Source organism: Lolium rigidum, chromosome 3, assembly GCF_022539505.1.
Source record: "Lolium rigidum isolate FL_2022 chromosome 3, APGP_CSIRO_Lrig_0.1, whole genome shotgun sequence".
NCBI lineage: Eukaryota > Viridiplantae > Streptophyta > Magnoliopsida > Poales > Poaceae > Lolium > Lolium rigidum.
The window spans coordinates 84,399,707-84,411,123 of record NC_061510.1 but is presented as its reverse complement, the minus strand read 5'-3'; the positions used below and the strand labels follow the sequence as shown (position 1 = coordinate 84,411,123).

Genomic DNA, 11,417 nt, shown 5'->3' with positions numbered 1-11,417 from the left:
TGGAACAACTAAAATTTGAATATAAAGCTTGCTATGCAGAAATTTCCGGCGGGGATTGTTGGGCGTCAAGCAATCTACATCGAAATATGTTTTGATGCTTGTCGTTTAACTAAATATGCTGTTAAGAAATTTATGACTTCTCGACCTTCACTGCCACAAATAAGATAATCCACAGGAAAATATTTTTACTTGAGACCATGTATTTAAGTGTGAAAAAGCATTGTTGACTATAGAAAACTTATTTTTCTAGCAATATGGTCCGGGTACCCATGTTCTCAACCATATTTTTGGGTTAATATATGTAATAAATAATTTTCAATATTTGCACATTTATTTCTATGCGTATTGTTTCGAGGTCGGATTACTGAGTTCATGCTTCAAGTTGAAAGTGACTTTATTTCTTTTACCAAGATTGATGAATTGAACTAACTGTACTAAAAAGTGGATTTCCTTTGTGATTTGGTAAATATTGTTGAATTTGAGCAAACTTAACGAAAATGATGTGAGTCCATGTCCTGCTTTGTTACTTTGCACAGTTTCTTTCAAGGATGTTAGCGATGATATTCATGATGCATATTCTAGGTGCAGTTATATTATGTGTATTGGTCAAGCAAAAAACTATTTTAAAACGGTAAAGGGGCTATGGGCAATGCCTCAGACCTCATGAAAACCTCGAGGCACGTGTATAATCCGATGAAGAACCCGTAGCAACGCACGGACAATTTTCCTAGTAGGTCTAAATTGAGCAACCTTCTCTGGATTATTAACCTTTGGGATCATAACAATAAATGTATTGTTCCACCCCTCTGGTATGGACCCTGTTTATCGCCGTCAGAACCTCCTGGACTAGTTCAGCTTCCATCATAGTCCAAAACCGTCTAAAAAAAGATAGCATGTAGTCCATATGGGCCAGACGCGTTAAGGTCTACATTGCTAAACAGAGCTTTGCGTACTTCTTCTAGGGTGGATGGCTTAATCAATGATTCATTATTACCTATTACCTATATTAAAGCTGACCCTATCTGCTAAAACCATGTTTTTTGTATTTTTTTTTACTTTCCTCCCATGAGATTTTGTCCAATCAACGGTTGACACGTCTGCTTTTTTTACTGTAGATGGACGATGGTTCCGTAGATGTATCGTGTGATTTCCTTAGTGTGGTCAAAGCGGTTGTAGGACCCGCCACGAACAAATGAGGAGCTCTGGGATTCAGCCACGCATCCGTCGGAGAATCGGGCTCTCTCGACTCTTCTCCCACGAGCTCCCCAATCGACTCCCTCCCTACCCAATTTCAACCTCCATCGCCTCCCCCTGAAGCTCCGCCACCATATCCGACCGATTCTCCACTCAGGCGATCCGCCGCGACGGTAGGCCATCGCCTCCCCCTGAAGCTCCGCCACCATATCCGACCGATTCTCCACTCAGGCGATCCGCCGCGACGGTAGGGATGATCCTGCGCCGGCATCTCCGTGGGGTTCGCTGGTCCAGCCGTCTGGCGGCACGGCCATGGGCCGATGCGTCGCAAAACCGTACCTGGAGGAGCAGCGTCCGCGTCGCCCCGCGTACGTGGGAGCCAGACCGAAGGGTTCCGACGTCGGCGGGAGAAGGCCGTCAAGCGCCTAGCCGTGTTGCGGGGAGTCCACGGCTCCGCGCCAGCTAGGAGGGGTGCTCCTACGACAAGATGGTGAGAGGCCCGCCGAGCGACGCCAACCCTGCTATTGGTCTCCGGCGGACCAGCCGATGAGATCCGACAGGACGTGCCACGGCGCCCTCCATCCAGCCCACCATGCCCCTCCGCTGCCCCCAACTCGCCCGATCTGTTGTATGATTGTCGCACTAGCAACTCGCTCATAGGAGGCCGCGGGGTAAGTTACCACCGGCAGCGACGGCATAGGATAGGGGCAAGAAGGTCAGGGGTGGAGCCGCTGAAGGGAAGGTCGACTGGCTGGGCTCGGTCACCGCGTTTGGCTCCGCCTCTGCCGAGAAGAGAATGGTGGGCGGCGTGGCGAGGGGGCCGAAACTGCTGCATCTTGCATATTCTGAACAGCATCGACGAGTCACCGTATGTTCGCCACTTCCAGCTGCTTCGTCTTTGCGGTCGCCCTCAGCCCCTCGCCAATGGTTTCGAGTTCCCGGACTTCCCGTGTGAGGACAGCCACATCTACACGGTTAATTCCCCGCGCGTCTGGTCCTCACTTCCTTCCTCTGTGCCGCATGCCTGCTGGCTGCTGCCCGTGCGTGAAGCCCAACAGCCTAGCTCCCTTGCTAGGTTTTTTCTTCTTTGTCTAGATATTCTGCTCTCTACTTGATGCATAGGAGCCCTGCAAAAGTAGATCAGACGGCTCGCTTGCTTTTTTTTCCAATTCTAGATATTCTGCTCTCAAATTGATGCACAAGAGCGTTGCAGAAGTAGATCTGATGGCTGTTCGTGCTCCCCCTTCTCTGTTCTTTACTATTATTCATCCACATCTTCTCTTTAATCTTGCTTCAGTTGATAATTCCAGCAATTCCGAATCTGATGCACCATTTCTTTTTTATGTTTTTGCTTTTGCAGGATCTGAAGTTATATTAATGTGAGATATTTAAAGAATTTGGAGATGTTGGCTTGGAGATCTTTTTTTCTCCTCGAGGCCTAACATTTGTCTTGCTCTACGCAGTATCCGGGTATGCTAAAGATTGATCCTGTGAGGTTTCTTGAGCTTGTGTTCGGGGGTTTCTATTCAGCCTAATGCAAATTTGTTTTGCTGATTTTAGACCTGGCAAGTAGTAAGGTATATGGCTCCTAGCAGTCCGAAGATTGTGCCGCACTGTTGTTAAGGCTTGATTTGTTTATCATCAACAGATGAGACAAGATAAAAAACATATTTGTCAATTCGTTGGAGCACGAGCCACATGATTTGGCGGCTGTTCTCTTCTTTTGGATCCGCAAATCTTAGTCTTCCGAGCAAAGGTTGCATACACCTTATAAGTTTCCTAAGTAGCGCAAGTTATTTCAATCTTACTTCCACTGAATATCCATTATTATTAGCAGATGGAAATGCAATAGCATGAAACATATGTAACCACTCTCACATTCTAACCCAATCATAATGCTACACAAGTAAGATAAGCTGTTCAGTTTTTTGATTGAACTATAGATATCTGTGATAGCTTGGTCTCTTTTTTACAGCACGCATGGGTATCTCAGGGATAAGAAGTCTTTATTTTAGTCTCAGTTGAAGTGAAATTTGTTCACAGTGCCATTAAGTGCCTCTTTTCCTTACTTTGCCACTGTAAGCAAGCTAGGCATGGTTAGTTTTTCTGCAGTAACTCCATAGATGAACCATCTATAATATTTGTTATTCAACACATAAATTTGTAATTGGGTTGCTCATCTGTTGCATCACTATTCAGTCTATGTTATTGATCACTCTTTTGACTGTCACACCTTTTCCTTCTACAATTCACAGACATTCTCATGTATCACTGTGTTCCGTGTAGGAGTTAAGCCTCGGGATCATAAGTGCCTCAAAGGGAGAAACAGGAACAAGCTGTCGAGTGTAATGAAGGGGTAATTTCCTTTTCGCATGTTTAGGCAAGGTGGGGGGTATAGATTTAACTATTGTGTGCATTGTCAGTTATGGCGTTGGTTATGTTTTCTCTTCTGGTCAAGGGTGGAACAAAATTTCTACTTTATTGTTCTCCTATTCCGAGAATTTTCTTCGGTCAAATGCTCTCTAATTTTCTTTGTGAAGATTAACTTACTGTCAAATCTTACATGCCATTATTCTTACAGTAGGCAGCCGACAACAAATGCGCAAGGCTGTGATATGCTCTCATCACTCAGTAATTTCTATTGAAGGAAGATGTCTTTTTAATGATAAAATGTAGAAAAATACTTTTTAATCTTCTGCTTTACAATAATAGTAATATAATTATTATTAAGAAGGATGGTACATATGAATGCAGTTAATATCATTTGTTGCTTTATTGCTCTAGGTGGTATTCCATAACCTGTACTCGGTTGTAGATGTCACTGAATGATTGCAGAAGCACATGTGCTGCCACCTTGAAGGAACTCTTACTGAAAATCATCTTCTATGTTTACTAAATTGCTAGAACAAAAAAATTATCTTATGTCTTCGCCACCATCACAGCTTTCGTCAGGAACTAATTCACCCTCTTCACTACATTATTGGGCTATCTATGCTTTATGTCTTAATGGAGCACTTGGCCTTATGAATAAAGATAGCCACTCATGCATCTCGCTGAGAAAAGGATAATAGAATGGCCAAGTCTTTCGTGACAGGTGTAGATGGTTCCTTTTGTTTATGCAGTACGAGGATACCAACAGAAGTGAGTTCACGTTTTGCCCATTCTATTCCTTTTTCTCTGTTGTAATCAAAAGTTTTTAAGATTATTTTGTTCTTCAACAATTTAGAGCCTAAATGATCCATATCTCAAGTGTCAACGTATCAAAATCCTGTCGTTTGAATGTTGATATCTGTAATCATAGGCCTTATGAGACGTTTAATTTCTAAGTTTTTATTTCCATCTATTCATCACCTTGCAGTCTTCGTAAATATTGCTGATGCCACTGCATTATAATTGACTTACAGATCTTTGGTTGTTGAGCTGATATTTCTCAGCAGTTATTTGCTTATCTCTTTTTCTTGGTCAGTTCTACGAGGTACATAGTTATGTTCCTCCCAGTTTCATATGATTATTGTTAATATGTTATTTTCTTATTTTATTTCCTATTTTGCTACATCACCCTTTTGTTTGATGCAAGGCTGCATTATTTATGTTGTCATTTTTTGTTAACAAAACGAAGGAGCAAATGTCTCAATGTTAGGTACTGCCTTTGGAATTTAGATATAATGTGCTATGATCCTGTTCTTTTAATCAAAGTCACCGTCGCATCCATATATACATTGCGGAAGACATCACCCATGGCTTCTGTCCAAGATCAACCAGTATGCTCAAGCTCGCTGGTCCCTTGTGGTGAAAGCTAGGTATGCTATCTCTTTCTGATCACAATTATCTTATCCGTGAGTAAAATAAAACTTTGGTCTATTGAGAAATTAATGGACGGAGTTTTCCTGCAAAGTAGCCTTTGTTCAGAAGTCGTTGAGTCGAGTCGAGTCGAGCTCGAAGAGTTGAGTCGACATGTCGACATGTCGCCGATTAGGCGACAACTGGGCGTTGGGCGTAATAATAATAAATAATAAGTAATATGACTGGAAATATGAAAATATTCCTCATATGGCAGCAAATTGGAAGATTTAACAATATAAATACCGCAAACTAATACAATTAGTAGTTGTTGACATAACTCTTAACACACATCCCTAAGCCTGAAGTCATATTGTGTAGACAATAGAACGGCGTCTTTGAACTTCAGCAGCATCTTCCGCATCAATAACTCGCTCTATGGCTTTGAACTTCCTTCCATCTAAGTAGCTTCTCATCTCCTTCTTAATCTCTGTGGTTGACACGGGACACTCCTTCACATCACTGGAACCTCCAGCAAGGTGCCGCACTAACCTTCCAACTCCAGCTTTGACTTTCTGACCACACAGCATACAGCAGATGTTACCCTTCCTCCCTGAATCTGGCAGGAAACATACTGCAAAGCTGGGTTGTCATATGCCCCGACAGCTGCAGGATCCATCGGAGGAGGTGACCACCTACTGCAATATGAAAGTAAAGAAAAATAGAGAAGATTGGTGGAGGAGTCTGGCAAAAGAGCAGAGGAAGAACCGCAGAGGAGAGAAGCAGAGCTGTAGAGGAGAGGAGCAGAGCGGCACACGAGAGGGAGGCGGAGGAGAGAAGCAGAGGAAGGAGGCTTACCGGAGGTGGAGCGGACGAAGATGCTTGGCGCCTTGGCTGGTGGTGGGGGCTGCACAGCTCCGCTTCCCTGTCTCCCGCCCGATGTGCCTCCGGCTTTCTCTGTCTCCTGCTCTATTCTCTTCAGGTCTCTGGTCGATTGACTCGATTCCCGCTCGATTCCCTCTCTCTCCCGCTCAATTTACCTTTCCCCCTCTCTGGTACGCGCCAATTTTTCCGATTCCCTCCCAATTGGTCCGCACCTGCCCTGGGCGAGCGGCCGAACAGCCCGTGACGACGCCCAAGCGAGCGGGGCGTCGCCTTTTTTCCCTGGGCGCGCGCCTAACTCGAATTTTCTGGGCGTCGCTCCCAGTCGTCCTCTCCAGCGCGACCGGACGACTAGACGCCGTTTAGGCGACGAAAAGGCGACGACTTCTGAACAAAGAAAGTAGCATTCAATATTTTCACCAATCAGTGTGACACTCCATGCAGTTGTTGATGGGTGAATTACAATGGATAAAACTGCCTTTTATCAATGTTGGCTACTGATTTGTTAAGAGCTCTAGATATACTATCGATGTATGAAGTTGTGTTGATCAAATTAGCCAAGTCATATGCTTGAATAAATTTGTATTTGACATGCTAATCCTTTGCTCATATGCTACATTGTGTAATATTATATATCAATGCGGACAGAAACCACATGTCATTGTTTATCTCTTCATTAGCTGAATTTATCACTTTCATATACATGCAAGTTAAAGTATTATTACTTTGTTGCATAAAAGATGCGGTCAGAGTTTTACCCATTATTTTTTAGAGAGCATTTCTGTTGGGTTGCCTTTTGATGGGATGTTTCAGTTTCCCTGCCGTTCTTTATTTTAGAAGTTAGCTCATGGTAGTCTACGGCAGGTATGTTCAGTTTGTGTGTCCTCTGTTTCAGGTCTGTCTACTTATTTGTGTGTTCTTTGATTTGTTTGTGCATAATATATGCATCGCCATCTATTACTGTGGTTTTATGAGTAATGTTTAAAGTCTAATTCCATTCCTCTATCATGAACAAAATTCGTACTTTCATCTTCAAGTGGTACTGAGCTTCGATTTAGTAAAGCTGCAATTAAGCAATTTAACAAGTTTACCTTCATATCTCTCCTGTAACCGTACAACCAGAATTTAAATACTTCTCCTTTTGACTTTTTTTTCACTGTTCTATTTTGTTTTCATTTGGATCTATAAAAAATGGTATCTTATTATTTTTGTTGTTACAAAATTGGCTGATCCATAGATACATCCATTCTCATATGGTAATGATACGATTGTGCTCCAAGCCTGCATATTCATGAGTCTTAAGTTGAGGATTGAAACATCAATGATGTATCATGCATGTTTTACATATGCAAATCGTTTAAACATTTCATCTCTAGGACCACTCTGCAGCTAAAAGGTGTTGTAATGGCATTATTTTGGATGCATTTGCCATTTGCCATTATGTTTTCTTCGTGGTTAGGATTCTTTTAATTGTCTTACGGTGGGACTCATGTCTTAGTGTGCTCGACTTCTAATAGATGTTGTCCATTTTTTTCTGTGTCAGATCACAACTTATATTTTATTGAATAATACTGATTAGTAATTCAACACTTTTACGGTGTGGCTTTCGCATCACAGTCGAAAATCATGTTGCAGGAGAAGCATCAAGGGACCTTGGATGCTGAGGTATATAAGGTGCTCTTCTTGGTTAGGAATTTTCAGTTTCGTGATGGTATTCGAAGAATTAATGTTCGGTTGCACCTACTTATATCAAGTAGCAGTTCTAGCTTGTGTCCGCATTAGTTTTTTGTACTGGAAAGTCCTAATGGTTGTTTATGAGTGTTTCGGCTTGCCCATAGGTTAGCGGTTATGTCGTACAACCTGTAATCGATGTGGAAGTGTCATATGTATTTTCCCTTTGAACTACAGCTGATTTGTGTAACTTCTATGTTTCAAGTTTTTTCCCCTCTTTTTGAGATAATATCATCTTCTATTCTTCACCTCACAATCTCATCATTGTTGCCAGCGCTTTCCCGGGCCGAGCCGGAATTCTTTATTAGAACGTCGGCAGGCAAAGCCCGAAGGAAGGCTGCTATCCCCTCGGCCTTCTTCCTTTTCGATGAAAAAACAAATCGACATCTCATCATAAAAAATGTTACCATAACGGGCGCGGCGTGTCGCCGCGCTGAAAAACTTCCTAGTTCATATCATGTGTCACCCTTCTTTGTACTTTATTAATCACTACAGGATCCGGTTCTAATACATTAGTCTGGAACAAGTTGGAGAAATAGTTAGTCACCAGATCATTTAAATCAGATGTACCTTCTTTCCACACTCATGTCTCATCCAACAGCTTCTTAATATTGTTTCTTTTCTTCCTTTGTGTGGCCGAATGGTGGAAAAAAGACGTGTTACGGTCACCATGTCGTAACCAATTGGCATGTCCTCTTTTGAAGCCAAAATATTTCCTCATGTTGGAGGAGGTTTTCAATCACTAGTAGAAAAAGGGGCTTCCGTCCAGGTCTTTAGTACCGGTTTTCTTACGAACCGGTACTAAAGGGTGCATTAGTACCGGTTCCACTGCCCAGGCCTTTAGTAACGGTTCCAAAGGACCTTTAGTATCGATTCGTGACACGAACCGGTACTAAAGGGTTAGCGTCAGCCCAAAAACCTTTTGTACCGGTTCGTGACACGAACCGGTACTAAAGGGTAGCTGTCACGAACCGGTACTAAAGGTTTTCCTACTGACCATGCACCTCCACACCCACCCACCCCCTCCCCCCGTGGATCGCCTTTTTTTGCTTTGTAAAATACAAATGAAAATGATAAAAAATTCAAAAAATAAAATGTTTTCAGATTCTTATATGTTATGCAACCTACTATACTATTCGGTGAAATTAAGAAATTCGATTTTTGCCAAAAAAGTTTGAAAAATGGTAAAACCGCATTAACTTTTGCATACGACGTCGGAAAAAACGTATAATATATCGAAATGTTCGTGGGATAAAGTTACATCCGAATTCACCCGGTATACCCAGTTAGCCAATTTTTAGATTCTCAAAATTTCAAATGAAAATATGAAAGCAGGAGCATTTTAGTTTTTCCAGAAATTTAGAATTTTATATATTTTTTAATTTTTTAAAAATTAAAATTAATAATTATAAGATTTTATGAATCCCAGAATATTACTATTACTTTTAGCAAATTATAATATTTTCAAATTTTTAGGTTTTAGGTTTGGCAAAAAAATATTAAAATTTAAAAAATAATTAAAAATAATACAAATTAAAAAATTAATTTTATTTATTTAGACAACATTATTATTACATAATTAATTTTGTTTATTAAAAAAATTATTTGGAATTTAAACAATAAATAAGTGTGACATCCACCAACATGTTAATATGATTGATATGATACTACTATCAACAACATGCGCGCGTAGCACTTGGAAGTGAGACGGAAAGGAACTTGGAAGTTAAGCGTGCTAGTGTTGGAGTAGTGTGAGGATGGGGGGCCGACCGGGAAGTTTGACCATGGGTAAGTAATTTGACTAGAGATTAAGTGTAGTTAGACACTAACGGAAATATTAGGAATTCTGAGAAAAAATAATAATAAAAGGGAGTGAAAATAATTAGAAAAAATGGATAAAAAAAATTAAATGAAATAGCCTTTAGTACCGGTACCAAAGGTCTCCAACCCCGCGGGCTCCTCCGTGCCCACATGGAGGCACCTTTAGTACCGGTTCGTAAGGAACCGGTACTAAAGGTTGGAGGCTTTAGTACCGGATCTTTAGTACCGGTTCCAAAACCGGTACTAAAGGCCCTTTGGAACCGGTACTAAAGGGGGGTTTCTCTACTAGTGAATGACCAGCTGAACTTCCTTTTGCCGGGCTAAGAGCATCTCCTCCGGCGACCCCAAAATAGTAGCCGGCAACACACATGCTGGCTACGGGACCGCCAGCCGCAAACACCAGTCAAAAAAGTTAGACTCTCCACACCGGTTAACCCATGTAGCTTATGCCGACAGCACATGGCAGATGAGAGGGAGTGTTTGCATGGTAGGTGGAGAATTAAAAATGAGAGAGAGAGAGAGAGAGAGAGCGGTAGGTGGAAGGGGAGAGAGAGGCTGACGAGAGGGCCATATCAGGAATCTTCCGAGTGAAGTTTTGTTGCTTGTGTTGCCGATGCCCCCGATAGCCTCCCTTCGTACATAGATCGGTTGGGGCTCACCAATGTTTTTATTGGGCTCATGCTGACGTGGATTTCGTATAGGAACCACCAGTGTGAGCACTTTCTCTCACTAGGACCCCAAATTGTTGCCGGCTACGATTTAGAGCTCCCCGGTGAAGTAGATTCGGCCGTGACAGGTCCTCTCCTTAGATCCTCTAACTCATTCTACAACTTCTAGATTCTATTCTTTGGTCCTTTTAACTCTTTTCTATTCCAGGTGTGAAGCTCTTCATGCACGGGCCGTCGTGCAATCCATCACACCACATAGGCCTCTAGATTTAGCTTTCATGCTATTCTAACAATCTTTTCTACCGTTTTTTCTCTGAGCAAACATACTTCTTTTAAATTGAAAGCATGAAGCCCCGCTCTAAATTAATAAAGTCATGTGGCCAATAGATACAAGAATGCTGAAACAACACAGCACCCAACTCAAACAACAAAGATAAACCAGAAACATAGCTTGAGCCAGCGATGTCCTCCTCGGAAGATCGCCAAGACAGAAGAAGTAGCAGCACCAGGTAAGCATTGACATTGAGGACAGCACAGTGGTCACCAATGGTGTCAAGGAAGGAACATCTTCCTCCTCCATCGCCGAGGAGATTCCCAACCCTCTCGCCCTGGATCGCAGGGCGCCGTACCGTCGGCGGGTGGAGATGTTCACCCTAGAACAAGGAGAGATACATTCCAGGAAACCAACCGGGCATACCACACAGATCACCTCGCCGCGACATGCACACCTGTGCAACGAACAACTTTGACGAGGACACCCAGGAGACAGGAAAGCTTGCGAGCAGCCATAGATCTCGAAGACGCGCGGAGCCGAGCATCAGCCACACCACCAACGGAACCACACCAACCATAGCATCGCTCGCCGTTACACCACCAGTCCCCATACGACGCATCCAAGGAGGGAACGACGCCCATGTGCATCCGCCATCCAATCCAACGGATTTTGGGCTTTCACCCAGGACGGGGGTACGAGCTGCGGAGATGTCTGGGTGCGGCAAGGGCGGCAAGGGCCTGGGCAAGGGCGGCGCCAAGCGCCACCGGAAGGTGCTCCGCGACAACATCCAGGGCATCACCAAGCTGGCGATCCATTGCCTTGCGAGGAGGGGCGGGGTGAAGCGCATCTTCGGCCTCATCTACGAGGAGACTCGCGGCGTGCTAGATCTTCCTCGAGAATGTCATCCGCGACGCCGTCATCTACACCGAGCACGCACGCCGCATGCAAGACCGTCACAGCTATGGACGTCGTCTACGCGCTCAAGCGCCAGGGACGCACCCTCTACGGCTTCGGTGGCTAGGCTTTCCTCTCTGTGTCTTGTTTAGGGAGAGTACCTGTGTAATAAC

At 43.3% G+C, this 11,417-nt stretch overlaps 1 long non-coding RNA gene across 2 annotated transcripts; it reads left to right on the top strand.

Moving 5' to 3' along the window:
* The first annotated feature begins 1,741 nt into the window (after nt 1-1,741).
* Nucleotides 1,742-7,763, top strand: LOC124701885. Of its 2 annotated transcripts, none has more exons than XR_007002256.1 (2): nt 1,742-4,994; nt 7,492-7,763. It is a non-coding gene; the product is annotated as an uncharacterized LOC124701885 (long non-coding RNA). The 2 variants fall into 2 exon arrangements; XR_007002257.1 differs by having other exon boundaries at nt 7,474-7,763.
* Nucleotides 7,764-11,417: the final 3,654 nt, after the last annotated feature.